General features: G+C 39.1%; 1 protein-coding gene across 4 annotated transcripts in view; it reads right to left on the bottom strand.

Moving 5' to 3' along the window:
* The window catches only part of RARB (retinoic acid receptor beta), a 325,364-nt gene that overhangs the window by 251,509 nt on the left and 52,992 nt on the right, over window positions 1-20,863 (bottom strand). Inside the window, exon 1 of one of the 4 annotated variants that reach the window (XM_061464960.1) lies at window positions 20,462-20,477. The exons of the other annotated variants lie outside the window; for them this stretch is intronic. The gene's annotated coding sequence lies outside the window, so the exon portion shown is untranslated. Of the gene's footprint in view, window positions 1-20,461; window positions 20,478-20,863 lie in introns of those variants that run through there. 4 annotated transcript variants of the gene reach the window in all.

Raw genomic sequence — 20,863 nt, 5'->3', positions numbered from 1 at the left:
CGGAGTCCCTTCTGTGACCAGTGAAGCACACAAGCTCCCCTGCCCTGAGCTCCTGCAGCCTGGGGAGCAGGGACAGGCTTAAACCTGGGCTCATAACCTCATCTGGATGGATACCTGACACACTGGAACAGTCAGGGTGGAGAATCTTCCTCCTTCAAATAAAAACAACCTTAAAAACAACATTAAACACACATGCACACGGCACAAACAACAGAGAGAGAACCAGGTTCTTTCTCCTTACAAACGAGGAGTTAAATAACTTGTTTTCTTAAAGCCATGCTTTAATTTGATAGATGTGGAAACTGACTCCCACCGTCCTGTAAAAAATGAGAAAGACAAAAAAAGAAAAAGAAATTAATACTAATAATCCAGAGGATTAGGGATCAGAGGTCAGTGCACAACCTTTTAATGAGCAAGGTATTTAAAGACTGATGACACAGTGTATTTTTATTCTGCAGTAATTTAGTACAGAAGTTTACATTGATTGCTTAAAAGGCCATTCGATTTTATTTCCCATATTTAATTGTTCTTAGTGCCCAATAAATGGTTGACTGGAGAAAGTAAAGGATTATTTTATTCTTTTTGTATCATTAGGAATACTGTCAGCCCAACTCACTTACTCACATGCCCTCTACATGCCCTTCATGTTTTCACAAACCAGGGCAGATTATCTGGTTTTCATTACCACCAAACCTGACCACCCCCCCAACCAGTGCTCAGGCTCTCTAAAATGAACTAAACCTTTCACAGGTGCATGAACAAAAAGGAGGTATTTTACCACTCCCAGCAACAATGTTATAACTGTGACAAAGAAAAACCATAGGCTTGCATGGTGGAATTTTGGTTTACCTTTAAACTTACATCTTCTATGAAAAATGGCTGCCTGCTAAGTCCTTATATCTTATCATGGCTTGGATCTCTTTAGATGCTGCTTGTTGAGCAGGAGCTGCAGGCCCTCAGACCAGGACATGTATTTAAGCAGGCTTAGTTATATGTTAAAGGTTCAGCATGTGCTCAGATTAGGTCGTCATCTACTCATCTTTTTCCTTGTCAAAAGAGAACAAATGTGACAAACACAGGAAAGGTCCTTTCCCCTAGCAAGGATTTGTTGTATCTCACAACACAGTTAAATCATGCCACTCCGTGAGCATCGTGACAGCTCCCTAGGTACAAAGTTATTTTTGTGTTTTCCAAGAATTATCTAGTTATCTGGACGGCATGTACAATTCCTAGCTTGCTATTTATACAACATCCAGACACTGTGGGCATTTGTTGAACCCATCTACCTACTTGTATGTTTACAAAGTCATGAAAACATGCGAAAAAAATATGTCAGCTTTTCTCCCTCTTTCCAGCATTTCTATGATTTAAGAAACTATTCTCACTTTTTTACATCCAGGCAGCTGAAGCACAAAGAAATATGGTTTAGATTTGCAGAAGATTCAGAGGAAGTTTAATGCCCAGATCGCCTTAATTCCTAACATGTTACCCTTACTTTAAAAAAAATCCAGAGGTGAAACTGCCAGCGCCATTGAACTCAACAGGATATTTTACAATGGTTTTAACAGTGTCAGGATTTCAACTTCTAACATCAGGAGGATTTTTATCTAAATAAAATCTGGGACTTTTCCAGATATTTTATCACATCCCACTGAATTATTGAAAAGTTAAATTATTTCAGTACTACTTTTAAAGGGAATCACATTCAGTGGGAAAAACAGATTTGTAACAAAAAAGGAAATATGTAGCATACAAGAAGTTTCATCAAAATACATACATGTGTATGAAAGGTGACTTTTAAAATCTATTTTCGTGTACTACTTAAGACTGATGATCTCAATGATCATCACTGTAGAAAAGAATAATGAAAAATTAACAAAAAAGGGAAATGACATAAGAATTTCTTTTGAAAGATAACTGCACAGAGTTTTTCAAATGTAATCGCATAGTTGAACTAGGACAATAATATTGGATCTGTAATCTACTTAAGTATTTATTGATCGATACCCATGACAAAATAACTGTTTCCCTAACAGGATTCACATCAACATTTTTTAAGTTTCCCAAATAGTTCACATGGTAAACTTACATATAAATCAATTAATATTGACTAATTCATCAATATTTGCACAATATGAAAAACAGTTTTGGCGGCTTTATGTTCTCCTCAGAGCAGCTTACCTACTGATGATTAATTTTAATTTACTTTAAAGGATTCTATTGCACTGAAACTTTAATTAAAAATGAAATGAGAAAGTCTATAAAGTCTGCATAGCATCAATTACCTAGACTTGATATCCTGCACTTCGCCTACCCTCTGTACATATGGTTTCTGTTAAAATAATTGGAAAGCACTTCTGAACAATGTCACCCACACATCCATTCTCAGAGTAAGAGGATATATTACCATTAAACATCACTAATATTAATAAAGAAACAATTAATTCTTCATTACCTATTTCTAAAATACACCATCAGACTCCTTCAGTTCAAACAAAAATAAAACATTACACATGCCTGTCAGTGAAATGGGTAATCATCATCATCGTTATAATTTATACTGCTTTCTGTTGTAAGTCTAATGCCTCATTTATTTATAAAGCTTTTTGGCTGACATTATAAATAGCCTCCTTGAAATATTAAAAAAAAAATAATCTAGCTCTCACTAAGCAAACTCCCATACCCCCTGTCAACTCTTTCCTTATAAAATGGTGCTTCTAACTTGCATTACACTTTGTTTTGGTGAACGGGCAACATTTATAAATGTTATTGTTTCAGTAAAACACACTAAATTATACTTCCCATTGACTTATGTATGGATATAAAAAATACATATAGTCAGCAGACTAATCTCAATAACTAAGAAAAACACTACTAAGAAAATCCACACAGAAAATCATTTGGGAACTCCGGGTGAGTTTACACTAGGTGTAAGTCCGCTTAGCAGCCACACAGTATCTGATTTAAAGATCAACCTTACTAACACTGGTTTGGATCAGGTACAAGAACTATTCAATGTTTTAATTATTAAAAAAGCATGGAATTGTCACAGTCCTCATCCAGCACTCCAGCCAGCATCAGGTTACAAACCTCCAAGGTGTCTCTGGCACGCTGCCTGGACTATTTATTGCTATTTGTAAATTAGAGACTGTGCAAGAATGTCAGTTTTAAATATCTTTTTTTTAAATGAACCTGATAAGAGATGACCAGATAAACATTTTATGAGACTGCTGAATAATGGCATCGCACGAAGCCAGCTTGTGAATTTTACAGGACAGCTACCTTGCCACAGCACGCTGGCAAGGCAGCTTGTGAATTAAAAGAGTAAAGCCATCGGAAACAAAAAGTGTGCGCTCTAAAGCTGTAACAACAAAAATAACGAGAAAGTCAGCTATCATCCATAACGAAAACAATCACTGAGCTCTCCGTATCTGAAAGTAATGGAGAGTCTAAGGTGCCCCTATCAATCCTGCTAATACAGCTCTAGCAATTATTTCCTGTACTCTACATCAGTAAGTTAAAATATGCTTCCAGTGCCTAACACAGCAGTCATTAAAGTTTCCCCTGCCTCAATCAGCATAACTAATGAGGCCATATAATAACAGAATGCAATCTCTAATGAAAAGGCGAACAAAGTCTGCCTGCAACAATGCTGTTCATGATTTAGTATTCTCAACTTGTCCATCCTCCATCTTTTACGCTGTGGATATTATCACCACTCAGAAAATTACATTTCAATGAACTTGTCAGGAAATGAGTAATAAATTAATCAGGCAGCATAAACCAATTACAGTCACTTTCTGCGTGTTTTCTTTCAGGGAGCGTGCATGAATGCAGTACTGGCTGCAATGGCTATTCCTGCAGAATGCTCAAAACGGCTGCAAGTGTGCACAGGTGCTGCTGGAAGGAGGGGTGAAAGCATCTCTGCTCAGTTGAAGCCATTGCAAGTACTCTTGAGCCAGTGAAGTTCCAGCCCCAAAACATCGTTATTTTTAAATTATCTTTTTAATAATATATATATAAATCTATACAGAAAACTGAACCTTCTCAGGCACTTTGGAAAATGGCACAAGATACCTAACATAGAATCACAGAATTATCTGGGTTCGAAAAGACCTTTAAGATCATCAAGTCCAACCTTCACCCCAGCACTGCCATGTCACTAAACCATGTCACTAAGGGCCTCATCTGCACGGTTTTTGAATACTTCCACGGATGGCGATTCCACCACTGCCCTGGGCAGTTCCAATGTCTGACCACCCTCTCAGTGAAGAAATTTTTCCTGACATCCAGTCTAAACCTCCCCTGGCACAGCTTGAGGCCATTACCTCTTGTTCTATCACTTGTTACTTGGGAGAAGAAACCAGCCACCTCCTCTCTCCATCCTCCTTTAGGGTAGTTATAGAGTGTGAAATGTAATGTCAAGCAGGATATGGGCTTTCTGCCTTCCTCTGCATACACTGTTGTCTCTTTCATCAAACTCATCCCCAAAGGAGTTTTCACTACATTCATGCACCTCCCATCAGGCACTTAACGTAACCCTGAGCTTGCTGGCAGCCCCACAGGGCTACGCCTCCTGCGCTTTATGAAGATTACCACGGAGGGTAATTTGTGGCCTTAATCAGTGAAGGAGCTCCAGGGACTGTGAGGAGGTGGCAAAACCATGGTGCCTGCAGGGCTCCCAAGGGACCTGGGAGCTTGAGAGCAGTCAGTGCGGTTTCTGTACTTAACGTGGCAACAAACATTTCACAAACTTCAAGTACCTAAATAGGTTTGCAAGCATAGCCCAGTTTCTTTCCAGTTGTGAGAAGTGACAAAGGAGGCTACCTACAAAAGTAAGTTGTTGTTACGAATAATGTTAAATCTGGGTATACGCAAGGCAAATTGTGCGGATGGCTATGGCTAAACAGAGTGAACTGGGAGAGTATTCGGTGGCATCCCAGCTCTGTTTAGGCAGTGCCTGGCTGTAATGCAATTCCTCTATTCTTTCTGACTGCTAGGAAAAGCTTTAATACTCATGATGTTTCTTTCAAACACATGAAGTGACCAACAGAACCATCTGAATTACCAGTCCAGCTCCCACGCTAACAGTGAATGAATGATTCAAATTCGACACCTCTTGCTTCAGGCTGTGTGAAAACTCGGGAAGAGCAGCCCACTGGTTTCGCACCTCTGGTTTAAGGCATTGTGCCCATCTTCACACGCGAGAGCACCAGAAAGACTTGTTTTTTTTAACAAAGCTCAGATGCTGAAGCACAAGGCACATTCTGTCATGGCACAGAATTTCACAGCAAAGTACTCAGATGCAAAATCTGAAGCAACATACGCTTCTGATCCTACAAAGTGAGCCAAGGGCATGCACAAAATGGAACAGAAACTTCTTGCTTAACAAGGAAAGCAAGTTCACCTGTTCAGTGCCTTCAAAAGCACCCAGCTGGACCCCAAAAAGATGTATTTCCAAATAAAAGCTCTTCTACCACCAACTGTGTCTGTTGATAAAGAATGACCATTTTATGTATGCAAACACACTCTTTACATATATGCAATATTTCAATGAACTCTTAAACTTAGTCCCGTAAATGTAATTATACAGCATCATGCACCTGCCAGACTCCAGACCCTCACAAGAGCACCGGAATCCTTTTCATGAATTTTGTCTATGTTCTGTCTTGGCTGGGAAAAGATCCAAGTGGGGTAAGCTCCAGGAGCTCATTATCATTGCCACTTCTTGAAGGCTGAATATGGTTTAACCTTTCCCCTGCAGTCTGCATAAAATTCCTAGAGGGTAGTTTGAGCCTCATATGGTCTAATTAAAAGTGGGATTTATTAAGACTGGAATAAAATAAATTCAAATAAAATAAAATTTGTCAAAATCTCTGTAACCTCATCTCTGGCACGAGGAAGGCCAGAAGTGCAGTAGAAAAATTAAGTTACAGCATTTAAAAGAAAATTATCTCCCAAGCACTTTTGCCTCTGAGCTGGCTGTCAAAGTAATATCCCACCTTCACGACTTTTACAATTCTTTTCTTGTCTTGATTTATACTCACAAGATACAGCTCCTACCAAGAAATCATGTGCTCTCATACTCTTCCCTATATTAATTTAGAACTGCAATTAATCTACTTAATGGTTTCAGACTTTATTTTCTTACTTCTCCATTTTATGTTATCATCCTAAATACTTCTCTGAAGGCAGAACCAAAAAAGCCCATATTTTCATACCACCTATAAAGGATGTGAGGGACTGAACCAAACAGTTTTCCCCTCCACATCCAAGAGCAAGGAAATAAGGTCAAAAGAGCTACTGCCCACAGAATAAAGCAAGTAGAGCAAAGACATGCTCCCAGAACAGGTTTAGTTGAGCCTATTCAGGTACTGATACCAATGAAAATGGAGCAACTTGGCTGGCTTAGCGATAGGTGCTCACATCTACTCCACATCTGTGTGTCACATCTATGCCACTGCACTTTGTAGCTCAGGCAAACCAGACAGGCAAAAGTTTATTCGTCCACTGGCATTGAAGCCACACCTCTGACAGTAGTACAGGTATATCTGTAGACAATGCATTTAACATGAATTTTGTGCTGTAAGAAAAGCACCACAAAACCCCCTAAACAATTAGTCCCTTCTGTTAATGAAAATTAAATTGATCAGCATCTCCCACACATCCCCACAGCACTGGGGAAACTTCCTATGAAGCACAAAGACATTGAGGAGCCAATGTCACCAGTGGAACCTGATACGCCATTGTGACAGTACTCAGTAGTAGAGTTTTCAGCTTTTCACTGTTTCTCAGTAGGCTTTTCCCAACAACGTGTCTTAACAGCAGCCAACCCTGCAGCAGCAGCATCTTGAGAAACCAAGCAACTCAAGCCTTTAACCCAGTTCACCATAGCAAGTCAACAAGTCTACTGCAAAGACAGTTAGAAACTTGCTAATAAACCCATACACTCTGCAGCACAAGCTAATTTACTATCCCTAGTTCATCCTCGTGCCACAGCACAACAGCCCTTTTAGGTAAACCTCTTTTCTATCCAACTTCAAATTTCATGCATTTAATTTCCTTCTGTTATCCCAATTATAGCACAACAGGTCATGCTAAGTGATTTCTCTCCCTTCTTTTATTGCTTCTATACATTTTTATATACTTCAAAGCCAGCGAGGTGGTTTGTGTGCCCCATCATTTCAGTCCCCATTAGCAAACATTTAAGTCCTCCAAGTTTGCAGTCAGGAGTCAGTACTTCCAGCACCTCAAGTTTGTTTAGTTGGTTGGCTTTCACTGTGTAAGTGTCCTGGTGTCACATGCCACATTTTACCTTCCAAAGCAGAATACAGCTCCAGTTACACTCATTCAGGGCTTTTCTATTCTGGGAAACAAAGCAAACAAACAAAAACAAACAAATGCACCAATTTCCCCAGTTGCCCTTAATTTGACTTCACTATGGTCCACATTAACAGAAACAGCAGCTAAACTGTCTTTGAAACTTTATTCACCATAGCTAGAAAAAAATGACGGGGAAATAAAAAAAAGAGACTGGTGAGATGCCTTTAAAACATGCTTTAATCTAGCTGGAATGCCATAAATTGCTTCCAGATGTGCTCCATACAAAAGTCAATCATAGCTATTTATACTGACACTCTGCAGTCCAAACAATCTGAATCCAAATGCCATGTCTCTGCTACAATAAAGCTATAAATGTCAGTCTTGTTGAATTTGGAGAGGTGTTGAAGAGTTCATGCTAGTTTGCTTTCTGGGGTATTTGTTAGCCAGCAATAATTAGGAAAAAGAAAAAAAATACAAAGAAACTTTTAGGATTTTTAATGCTGAGCTATTCTTAAAGCACACCTGACACCTTCCAATCACGACCTTGAAAGTGCCACAGGTTACAAGTTGAAAATCATTTCATAAGTTAGAAAAATGTAGTGCTTAGGCTCTGAGCCAAGAATAACTGAAGGGCTTGGCAAGTCTCCCATGCCCTCCCCTCGAACGAACACACACGTAGTACACCTGGGATTAAATGAACTGAACTATAGTAATATGACACACTGACTGCAATAATGCCTCTATTCAATAACCTTCCAGGGTACTGCAGGGGAAATATTCTTGCTGTGGAAAAAAAAAAAGAAGAAGTTTGGAAACCGTACCCCCATCAGTTGTTTTGCATGGGACACATGGCCATAGGAATCAAAGTAGCCTTGACCTGGGAAAACTGAATAACCAGCATTTAGATGAAAAGAGGACCTATGGAGTCATTCCACACTGTTTCAGGAAAAGGTATTATTTTTGTGTAGTCTCCATAGAATTTTCTGGTTGATTTTTATTGACTTTATTAAGAACTCTCCCCACACCCCGAAAGTGCATCTGCAGTTCAATTTATGTATAAATGGTCAGTTTTAATACTGGCTTTTTGTGAGTGAAAAACAACTCGAATTTTCTCATCCTTGCTTTTGGTTTGGGGAATTAAAAATGTTTCAGAAAAATCGTAACATGTAATGGCCTTTTTATTTTCCTTGATGTTTGCCTTCTACTCCAAAGATTCCTTCTGCTTTCCTTTGATTCCTTACCATTTCCCAAGTCCACAAGACCACCCCTACAACAGAGCTGAAGGACATTCTCCCTTTCAGACTAAGCCACAGCAACAACCGTCATTTGTCACCACACAGGCTGTGAGAGGGAAAAAAAGCCAGAAAATGCACATTGAAGCGGTTAAATCTTTGTCTAAAATCCTTTCTGTACTTTCAAAAAAGGTAAGCAAACCGTACAAGACATGGTATCTCGAGGTTTAAATTCTATATACAAGCAGAAAATAATGAGAGACTTTACAAACAAGGTTTGTGCTCTCAGTTCAACTTACTGGAAAACTTAGTCTTTAATAAATCTCTTCAGTCAGAGGTTATACAAATGACTACAGAAGCAGCAAACATAATACCTGTTTTTAAGAATGGGGGAGGAACCTATCTAGTGAACTACTGATCCATCAAGTCTGGCCCAAATGTCATGAAAGGTTTTATAACCTGTTTTGAAAGAATGTAATTTCTGTGTAATTGCAGGAGGTTGCAGAAGAGATAAGCAACAGAGAGGCAGAGAAGCTATTCAACTTAAAAGACAATTTTGGCATAAGAACAAATGATTAAGACTTGGCTGCGAATACATTAAGACTGGAATTCACAAGCACATGTCTAATGATCAGGAGGGCGAGGTGTTCCAACTGGCATCCTGTGGCAATAAGATGGAGAAAAATCCTTCCACAGGGGAGACAGAGCAATTTATATGACTTAGTATCCTGCAACAGCAGGGGATAAAACTTGGTGAGGCACAAGCTGCCTTCCACTCCTGTATCAGCGTATGTTTCTGTGTCTTTATCCCCAGCTCCTATCAGACAGTGAGATTTTTTCATTGCTTTGCTTCTTCAGATAACAGCATCTAACTTGCAGGAAAAGCTTAGCGGGCTGCTAAAGCCATAAACAGAGGGCAACAAATACCATTGTTCAGTGATATCTCTCTATTAAGAGTATTTCCTCCTTTTCTTCCACCCAAGTGGTGACACTAATCTTCAGAAGCCTTCTACCTCCATCAATTTTACTGCACCTCAATCCATGCTATTTTACATCCTCAGACTACCAGGATGTATAAGGAATGTACTTTTCACATCCTGCCTCACTGTAAAGACCTACCACACTGATTCCAAATATGTGTACACTCTCTTGCAAGCTTGCCCAGACATTTCAAAGACAAATGTGAACCCAAAAGAAGTAACTGATTTACGCTGTGTCCATAATTCTTGATGCCTTCTCTCCACCAAAGCTTCTTCATTGGCATAATATTCTCTCCTCACCTGCGCATCAGGCTTTCCACTTACATCCCCACTTTCTGAATCTAGGACTTAAGAGACTTCTAACGAGTCACCAGCTACACTCTGGGACATGATAAAAGTCAAATATTTGTGACAATAATAATAACTAATGCTAATCACTATTGCTGGTCTTGAACTCTATGAGTCTGTTCTGCTTTTGCAGCTGTGCTGTGATTCTTCTGAAGCACCAAGGGTGCTGCCAGCAGCCTACATATTAGATTATTAATTCACCCATCCTTCCCATCCAACAAAAAGTACTGTATTTCCAGATCTGCATGGCTTCTGCATTTGTGATGGCTGACCCCCAAAAAGAGATAGAAGGAGAACAAAAGTCAGTAAAGTTACCAAAATATACAAGTCTCTTGTAGCTACTGTTTCAAACGAACAGGTTTGGAGCCAATATAATAATTTCTACCACGATCATGCAATGTTTTATTTGCTTTACATTTGTCATCATTTATTGGAAACAATAAGCCTCCAAGAAAACCAACAAAAAACCCCTCAATTCGTGTTTAAAATTATTTACTGTAGCTTTAAAAGTAACAAATGAAGCACTTGAGTCTCAAATGTGTAACCAGTAGGGAGTTGGCTCCATGCATCAGTTTTTACACCTCTTGCAGTTAAATCAGAGATCTGAATGCAAAATCTAGCACTCAGTGGTGAACTTATAACACTCCCTGGAGGAGTGTGTCCATAAACCATTCAATGGATTACACTCATCCATACAATACTTTACTTTATGTACCCCATCCCCACAAAAAAAGAAGAAAAAAGAGCAAATAAAACAAAGCTTCACGAAGGTGAAATTAAGGTTGCATAAACTATAAATAATTTTTGTCATCATATTTCTAAATCTCAACTTTCCTTTTTGAGACTTCATTAGGACAGTTTTCTTTATCTCAAATGGAATTGTTTCTCCAAATTTGCATGTTGGCCAGGAAAGGGATCCAAAACCCACCTAATGATATATGTAGCATAGCCACATGTGTCTCAGGAGCACTCTCAGGCCTCTGGGGTATACTCAGCATAGCTAATACACTTTCAAAACTGCTGCACTGACTTTTCTGTAGAATGCCCTTAATGACAGTGTTCTGGGAGTTTCACATTACACCTCGTGTAGTTATGAGTCTTCCAGACATCAAGTCTTTTGCAATATATTTCTATTTACATATATAAAAGTGTGCACAGTCTGTGTATGCATGCTCACACGCATGCACTTATACATGCAGAAACATACACGCAGTATGGGGCCAAAACTAGAATAAAGATCAGTGTAACTTCACTGAATTTAATGGAAGCTAGATGAAGATGAGAAAACCTGAGAGTAATAAACCTGTCTGAATGGCCTACTGACTATTTCAAAGTTCACAGAACATAATGAACATATGAGTATTTCCAACATCCTTCACAATTAAAAGAAGGGAAAGCACATGAACTAATAACAGGAAGAACGGTTTTTTTTTTCCAGTGAACACTATTCTTCAACTCAGTGAAAAAGTCCTATAGTCACGCAAACTTGCTGGAAAAATGATGACACCAGTGTTGATGCCAAGCTCTTTGTAGACCAGTTGGTCTCTCACTTCTATTGATGTGGTCAGTCCTCCCAAGCTCAGGAGTAAACACCAACATTTTCCTACAACCACAGGCATCCCACATAACTCACAGCTAGTTGGAGGTAGTTGTGTCAGCAAAGCCTACTAATTAGTCAAAAGATGAGAAGCCATAAACCTCAGGTTTGAGCTGTGCAAAGCTCAGGAACCAGTAACTGGCTGCCCTACCTAGAGCACACCATGATTTGTGCTAATGGAGGTCCGACAAAAGGCAAGAATCACATACCAAATAAGGGCTGGGCATCCTCTCAACCACCATAGAGCCAGTGAAGGTACACTCTGTGGTAGGAAACGCAGGATCTCAAAATTAAACAAGGCATCCAAAATTTCTGCTTCTAACATCATCCATCAGTCATCATATCCCTCTTCTCTTGCTACATGACTATATCAGTCCCAAAGCAAAAAGACAGTTTAATATTCCTGTTCCCATGGTTCCTACCAAACCTTCTTATAAAAAGACCACTTATTCAGAAGTAAAGCTTTATCAGATAGTGGGGAAATACATTAAAATTCACAACTGATCAACACTTCATTGTCATTTGTGGTAGGTTTTCAATCACTGAACAGGTTTAGTTAACCAACCTAGCATTTCTCGTTCTTTGTTTTGGGTTGTTTGGTTGTTGGGTGGGTTTTTTTCTTTCAATGATTGCATAAAAAAGTTTTGTCTTAAGAAAAATAAGTGACATTAAATGCCAACATCATGAGAAAATGCAGATTTAATGTGGAAAATGGAGTCTGAATAACATTTCTACTTATCATATAGCGATCATTACCAGCCTTTCTGCGGGGAAGAACACTCTCCTTTCACTACCAGGCCCCCGAAACCCCAGCCAGATCAGTTTAACGGGCTCTTTATGCATGCAAAGGAGGATGAGGATGTTTCCTGGTACAGACAACTGCACTGACTATCTAGCACATGGCTCCCACTATGAGCTTCTTCCATGTCTCTTGTTTTATTAAAATGATGGAATAGGTGACTCCTAAGGCTTAACAGTAGTGTTTGAACAGACAGCCTCCACTGACTGTAATTTATTTATCTTTTAGAATATGCCAGTTACCCAGATTTCTACATTTACCATAATTTCTCAACTATGCCTGCACAGATTTATTATGTTCCAAAAAAGCCTTCACCTATTCTTTACTGGTTTTGTACCACAGTAATGTTAAATAAGACCCCACCATGTTCTTCAAATATGCGTTAAGTTCTTCAGATTTTTTTTAACTGACTTACAAAGTGACATTATTGAAAGAAATATTTCAGACTTTCAGATTTTGAAAACTTGCGCTAATGCTCCCATCCCCAATCCAATCTAAACCCAAAGTCTTCTTCATTTTTAAATGGAGGTTCCCCTTCCAGTTGCTTAAGTTCATGACAGCATTAAAAATTTAAATAAACAACTCGCATTCCACTATGGGTTCATACAACTTTCATCAATGCAGAGATCATTTTTCACACTGTTATCGAACACTGCACATGCCATTTACCCTCATTAGCCTTGCTTGCAGCCATAAAGATACATACTCATAACACACTGGATTTGCCATTGAAACTTTCTAGCTGTGGGAAGTCTCCAGCTATCACAAATCGGTTTCTAACTGCAGCACAGATGGGAACAGCACCACGAGCAGCTCATCTGTAGCTCCACCTTTTCCTCCAACTCCCAACAAACCTCATAGGAGTTTGACATAGAGGGTCAAGCTAGCAGTACTATCAATGACACATTGATCCATTGCATGAACCCACACCAAGGAAAAATGTGCACTGAGAATATGCAAAAGGGGCTATCAATTTAATTAGTCAGTTGAATTGTACCCTCAAGTGTTAAGAAACTGAAAAGCCATTTTTGCTATAAAACACATAGGGCATCCTAATGTTATGGCCAGGAAGACAACAGCACACACATTACTCATGCTGCATTTTATCTACTGGAATGCAGCTCTTGCTGCTCCGGATACAAGATTTTCATTAGGCCAAATTTGAAAGCCATGCCAGAGAACTAAACCCATTCAGACACACGGCCACACTAAGAATAGCACATGCTATTAAATACAACTATGGGCCTATTACTGAGTAATAAAATAATAATTTTTGCAGCATGCGTACGAATAAAAAATAACCACCCCCCCAAAAAAAAAATTAAGAGGGGTTTGGTGAGCAGTAACAGGTAATGGTTTGTTCATCTGATTATCAGCCAAGCTCCAGAGACTAATCTATTCCCATTACTTAGTTCTCGTCATGCCATACTTCAGTGACCACATCTTAATGCCAATGTTTTTTAGTTCTTTTATCTCTGCTGATCTTCTGCTATAAAAAGCCATCCTAAGCCTTTGCTTACATTGTTCTGCTGAATTTCCATTACCCTGGAAAAATACCCGCTGCTAACCATTTTTTTTCAGTGTATTTAGCGGTTTTGTTGTTGTTTTGTGGGGTTTTTTTTTAAATCAACTAATAAAATTGTGTCAGAAAGCTTCTCACTGCAGCCTAAGCAAACACTGGCATATGAGTAAAATGAGGTATAGTACAATATGCAAGAGAAGTCAGAGGCTAAAATGAGAATACAATTTCCCATGAGAGAGTTCTATGTTCAAGCCATTTAACTTTAAAACTAGTTCAATATTTGAACAAGACACTATTTTATTCCCATTCAAAGTTTAAACACAGATCACTTCAAAATCAATCATAAATTCAAACCTCTTTACTTTAGAAACTGATTCAATATTTAAAAGCATTTTTTTCCCTTCTCTTTAATGTAACAGCAGCTCCAAGGCTGCAGAAGCAGAACTGACTTTGAGATCCTTAAGAGCAATGCTATTTTCCTGCCAATACACACAAAAGGCAGTTCTAGGAAAAAGAAAAAACCCACAAAGGCAAGGCTGTGTTTTCCTTCAGAGTTTAAGAACAAAATTTGGACAAAGGACACACAAGCTAGTCTTCAACCCAAGCTAAAGTAATTAATTTGGTGTGGGTGCTTTTCAGGATGCAAGACCATAACTCCTTATTCCACCACATTTGTCCTCACCTGGGTGGAAGGAAAGACTGGATTTTCAGTGGAATCTGTACACAAAAAAAAAACACCTTCCTTTAGGAATACGATTACAGAGATCTGCAATTCAGAAGAACATAGAGCTCTTTCACCCACCCCATGTAATTCTGTCCCCTTCCCCACCCAGTGAAGCAATCCCTGTCCCGGTGCCTCAGAAGCCTCATGCCCTGGCCAGCATTGCAGCTCTAGCTCTGCAACTCAGCAAAAAAAATATTTCTCTTGGTGAAAGAGCAAAACATTACACCTGTATTTCATTTTCATATGATGATCTTAAAGTTCTTGGGGGCGGGGGAATGGTTACATTTGCTTGGTTTTAAACCTAAAAACCATTTTTCAGCTGGGCAACTTATCACAGCAATTCAGTGATGGAGAGGTGAACCCAGGTGAACTTCTGAACTGATCTGCTGCCAGCTCTTTGGCACATGCCACTCTAAGCCAACTAACTTCAAAGCCAATTGGTTTCTAAAAAAATGTTTTGTGCTTTTGATCTTTGTATGAAGTTCTTACTGACAAGAGCAGAGTATACAGCTCAATGTGAGTTCCATACCGCAAAAATATTCATATCAAGTAGGAAAGATAAACTGCTATAAAGCAACAATCTTATTAACCTCAGGGCAGCCCTATTCTGGTTTCTGGTCAACTCCAGTCTTCACAATCAAGTTAAAAGACCCCTTAAAATGGATTAAGCATCTGTATTATCAAGAGGTCACAGGATAACAGCAAGAATTAGGCTCTGCTTTGTGATAACAATGCACTTTACCTATGGCTTTGTATGAACCCTGGAAATTATATTTGGCTGTATATGTAAAATTTTACATGCAACCAAACCCATCTGTATGGGTAGTCATGAAGTTGTTCTACCAGTAACAGCCCTAAGCATCTGACTATCACCTTCCCAGGAAAGTGCAATTGTCATTCATAACCATCTTCCCTTAATCAAACAATGAGAGGTCCCTATTTTCAGGAGCCACTAGCATTAGGCAATAAATGAGCTTTAGTTTTTCCCCCCACCTTTTTATCTACCTCCAAATAAAAAAATTCAATTGTAATCAACACAGTATTAACATGTTGTCTTCTAATATTTCACATACAACATGTCACTGAAAACTCAGTATTGAACAAGAAGGTATTTGATGAATCAAGTAGATGAAGCCAAGATGTAGTTATTAGATGCATTACATCTTTAGCACATCATCTGTAAAAATGTCCAGGGTAAACTAACGCTCCAGGGGAAACCTGACCTTTAAGAGGCTCCCTAATACTACATCTAAATTAATGTCAGTGGCAGGCACTTCAATCTAAAATAGCAGGGTTCTTTCGTTCTATCTACACTATCTATTCATCCATTTATTTGTGTAATAAATGTGTGTGTGCGTAAATGGATTTGTGTCACCCTGGCACTGGGGAAGCGGGTGGGGAACAAAAGACTCTCCTTGATTTTTTTATTGCTATTCCTTATACTCCTATGGATATTATTCACTTTTGAAGATTCATTCATTTCTTTTTCAGCATGAAAAATGTTAGGGAAATTATTTTTAATAGTAACTAAATCTGCTTCTCTGAAGTATCTTCCTTATACTGCAAAACAAACATGCTTGAACTAGAGCAGGATGGAACTCTTGCAATCAATATAAACAAGCAATGCTGAATTTGTTTTAAAGAGCTGGGCTGGGCTCTGACATGACTGAGGCCAAGATAAAAATCATAATTGAGATCAGTTTTGCCATTTCAAAACAAAACATTGCAAATAAATTTAGTAGAAGATGCATCTTTACCTTGAGGGGGAAGAAAAAAACAAACAATACACTGCAAAATTCTGATAATCAAATAATTTCATGGCAGTTAGTCAAACCAATGCTAACTGGCCAAATCTTCACTTACTTCTATTTTTCATTCTGTTTCAGAAGTTTTACAGTCAAGGGAGTAAGGTTTTATGATCAAGGGGCAAAGCAACTGCAAAGCAGCCACTACACTGCCCTTCTTCCAGTGCTTTTCCTCCCTTGCTAACACCTCAGAAAGGACCAAGCCCACCTGCACTCCTCTGCTCCTCACTCCTCACAGACAACTAAGTAATTGTGCTTCCGAGACAGATGTCTTCATGCAATAGAAGCTGAAGTCTGTACCTTGATGTAAAGGATTTACGCGTTGCGCTGAAATGAGGACAATCAAGTTAGCCAAACCCTAGTGAACTAAAATTGCTAAGTCCTTTCACATTTTGTTGATCAAGGGCCTTTTTATTGGAACATTTTTTTTTTCAAACCTCAGGTGGGTAATAAACTATGCTCTAATTGGTCTTTATGCAATGAAGAGCTACCTTGCATTTTAGCTATTTTACTCGTGGTTATATTTTCTTACAAAGACACAATTGATCAGGAATTACCATAATCCCACACAGAGAAACAGTCCTAGAAGTACTGAGTGCATAAAACATTAATGTCAGTAATGAAGACATGACAAGTTTTACCTCTCCTTTCAGCTAAACAATCTGCCTCTTTCATACTAACATCACTGTTCAGCCCATGAGCTGCATAAACATTGTCAAACCTGGTTTCAATATAAAAAGAGCACATTAATGTTCCCACTAATATAGATTTCCCAGTAACCACCCTATTAGATTGCTTAGTTTAAACTCTACGACATAGCCCATAACAAATCAGACAGTTCAGATTGAAGACCTCAGAAAATGCAGATATTATAAGTATTAAAAAAAACTTTTTGTGTGTGTGTGCTCAAAAGCCCTTCTGGTACAAAAATGTCTCAAGAACATATGGCTCCGTGAAACACAGCCCTTCTCTCCTTGGGCTGGTTTGTTGGAGTTTTTTTAGATGATGGTCTTTCACTCAGTTCTTCACACAGCCTAAGTAAACAGGCAGAAAAATAAAGAGATGCTGTTCAGTGCATCTGAGACTACTGGATGCAGTGACAACTCTCATAACTTTTACCAAAAGTGAGCCAGTAAGTGGCTACTAAGCTTAGTGTATACGATGTAGAAATTCCCTGACTCTGTTTCCTACAGACCCTCTGTTATAAAGCAAGACACATGAACTTTGCTTTTGCCTGGTACTTGGTAACAGCACAGCAGCATCAGTCCTAGGGTAAACAGAAATGTGAAGCCCCTACACTGCAAGGTACCTCCATGAGAATCTCCTCAACAAGCCTATGGTCCCACAAAGCACAGTGCACATATTGTACAAGCAGTGTGCTAACAGACAACATTACTGTGGTCTCCCTTGTCAGCCTGCATTATAGGGTGGTTTACTATGGGTTGGGGACCAATATACTAGGAGCTCACACTTCCAATTTTCACGTTCAGCAGCTGGAAAGGCAAATATCCTCTGCCAGAAAGTTCATTAGCCCCGACATTTTCCATGGGCAAGCTTCTTCAGTATTGCAGTAAGATGCAATTTTACATTTAGGTTATGATATGTTAAAGTACTTAATGTAGCTGGAAGCCAACAAATTACCACTGAGCCTGAGAGTGTGTGGTGCAACACATATCACTTTGAAATAACATGACTTTAAAATTGTTTATGCTTAAAATGGTGCAATTAAACACAAGGAGTCAAACACACTTTCTATATAATTGAGTAACACTTAATACCTTACAGAAGTGAGAAACAGGAAAGAGATTTAGGGATTTAGAGACCAGCAGGGAATTACCATAAAGCCATCTGATTTCTTAGAAGGAAAAGAATGAAAGTGATACTGAATTAATCCCAGAAATAGTTAATGCACACCCCCCACTAATTAGACCATGGGGAGCACTCAACAGAGATAGAGGAAGGCCCAATCAACCTTTAAAAGAAACAATACCCACTCTGAAATCCTATGACTCTTCCAGGTTCACTAAATTTCACCTAGAATACCTAAGTCTGGACTGGCACTGATTTCATAGGGCACATCCTCAGAAGGTGTAAATCAGAGCAACTCCATCGACTTCAAAAGTCTGCCGAGTCTCTGGCTCCAGACGTCTCTGTGCAGTCATGAATTCCTGATTTCGGTATACTTTAACACAGCTAGAAGAGCAGTAGAAGCTAAAGTTGGCGCAGTTGTTGCTAAGTAAAAAAATAATTTAAATATTAATAGCTGAAAATATTCTACATATATTCTGAATAGCAATTGAGGTTTATCCCATACATTCAGGTTCAAAGTAATTTTGCTTTGGGCTTCAAAGTTCACTTTTAACTTCAGCCAGCTTCCACTGTCAAGTTTCCAGAATGAAGTTCAATAAGGTTTACTATTAAGAGTTAAGCCATTAAAGTATACTGCACACTTTTTCATGTATGGTGTGCCTACTGAAATGGAAGTCTTCAAAAGCAATAATCTGAATATTGTATTATGTCAGTCAAAAGAAGACCTGGCCCAAATATCCCGGTCGGTGCCATTTCAACCATTCAACAATCCAATTACTCATACTATGTGAGACTTTCCAGCTCTATGAATGTAAACTGTTTACACTCAGGAAACTAGGGTTGTATTGATACAGTTGTACATCGTGAATAATTTTGTCAAAATATAGTTTTTCAAATATAATTGCCAGAACAGATGAAACATGTACGCTTGCTGACTCAAGTGCAACTGTCTGGCACATATGATGGTGCAGGCTACACATTAACATGTGCAATTCCAGTTAAAAGTGACGTACAAAAATAATATTGGGACCAAGTATCATCCCCTCATACAAGTGATGCTCTAAAATTTGAAACAGTCCAGAACAAATTAACATGGAATAAATTCACTTGTATCATTTAGCATACAAGTGACTTCTGAAGATGCTACCATTAGCTAGTCTCTATAAGTCATTTTAAAGATGATAAACACTTTCGTTCCTTCTCAGATCAGATCAATGAGTGTGTCCTGCAAGGCCTTCTATATACTCCTGAGAAGTACATACTCTTAACAGATCTCCAGAAATAGGATTCCAAGATCCCTACTGTGGCTCCAAGATTTCTGGAGAGTTTGGAGAAGAGAACACCAGCCTGAAAAACAGGGGCTAGAAACTGCTGTTCCCTCAAATTCCTCCATCTCAACAGAAGCAACATTTCAGGTGCTTTCTACATGTATCAAAGAAGAACAAGCTCAACCTTGCCATCATAATTTCTGAAATTTGGGTTCAATTCACCTTGCATCATGCTGTTCTATTCTTCCAAGAATTGAAACAGCATCTTGTGATAGAAGTACAGAAAGAATTATACATGCACACCCCAGTAACAGCCCAGTAAACCTGGTGTCGAGCTGGTGAATCGCACCAAGTTCTCTCATAATCACCTCTGAAGTTTTGGTTCTCCTACTAACCATGTGCATAGTGAGCTGGGGAAGCCTCACATCATTATGAGCTTGGATGAAAAGATGAAGCAAACTGCTGGACATACAATTTTTGACAAGGTCAGGAAGTAAGACTTACATAAGAGAAAGCAAAAAAGTATACTGTATCTTACACCTACCTGCCTGGGTGGGATACAGAGCAAAATACTGGCTGGGAGGCTTTGCCCAAAATATGTTGTGTCACCTAGCAGGAATCTGATTCCCCAGAAACAAGGAGAAACTGAAAGCAAATGTAAGCAAATATGAGGAATCAAACCTTACTGCTTAAATGGGATCCACTAATAACTGACCAACGCTATATGGCTTTATTTTTCATTATTTTATTGAAAAGGCAGTTTAACAACCCAGCAATTCATCAGCTGAATGTAATAGCAAATTTTTAAAAGACACCTACTGTCATCATCTTTTCTCCTGTATTTGGCCATTTAAATCCAGCATTTGGGATTTCCCTCCCACCCTTAGTACATGCACACCGTCCTAAACAGCATCACACAATCTCCTGCTCCTGCACCTCTTGGAGACTTGAAGGATCCACAGGCAGGAGTAATCTGGGTTACCTAATCCATAGCACAGTTAATTCCATTTGGGTGGCTGACAAAGCTTGCTTTCAATTTACATCATGATCTCACCTCACACATTTCTTTCCTGCCAAAATGCCACTTCTGATGTGCCACCAGCAAAGCACATTGAGTAACAGGGACCACCATGCTTGGGGCAGGCAGAGAACTGATCGCTCCTCTGTGCTGTGCAGACATGCTTGTTGGCATAGACCATACACTTGGAGGGAGACACAAAGCTGACTGCAAGCTGCTGAGCCACTTCCCTCTGAATCTTGTTTATTTCTATGGCTTGACTTCTAAGTTTCCTTTCCCTCTCCTTTCAAACTGATGCTGTAATATGGTCACACTGCAGAAATGTGTATCTCGGTAGGTACAATATTCTGCACAGCCAAATAGCCCTCTGATATTTAGGCGACTGCTCCCGATTCATCAAGGCTTCCATGATGACTTACAATGGCTTGGCCAGGTCAC

The sequence above is a fragment of the Pezoporus flaviventris genome, unplaced genomic scaffold (assembly GCF_033815535.1).
Source record: "Pezoporus flaviventris isolate CSIRO_AGI_PZ_B2104156 unplaced genomic scaffold, CSIRO_AGI_Pfla_v1 ptg000037l, whole genome shotgun sequence".
Lineage (NCBI taxonomy): Eukaryota > Metazoa > Chordata > Aves > Psittaciformes > Psittacidae > Pezoporus > Pezoporus flaviventris.
The sequence above is the reverse complement of the archived record's forward strand: the minus strand, read 5'-3'. Positions and strand labels throughout refer to the sequence as shown.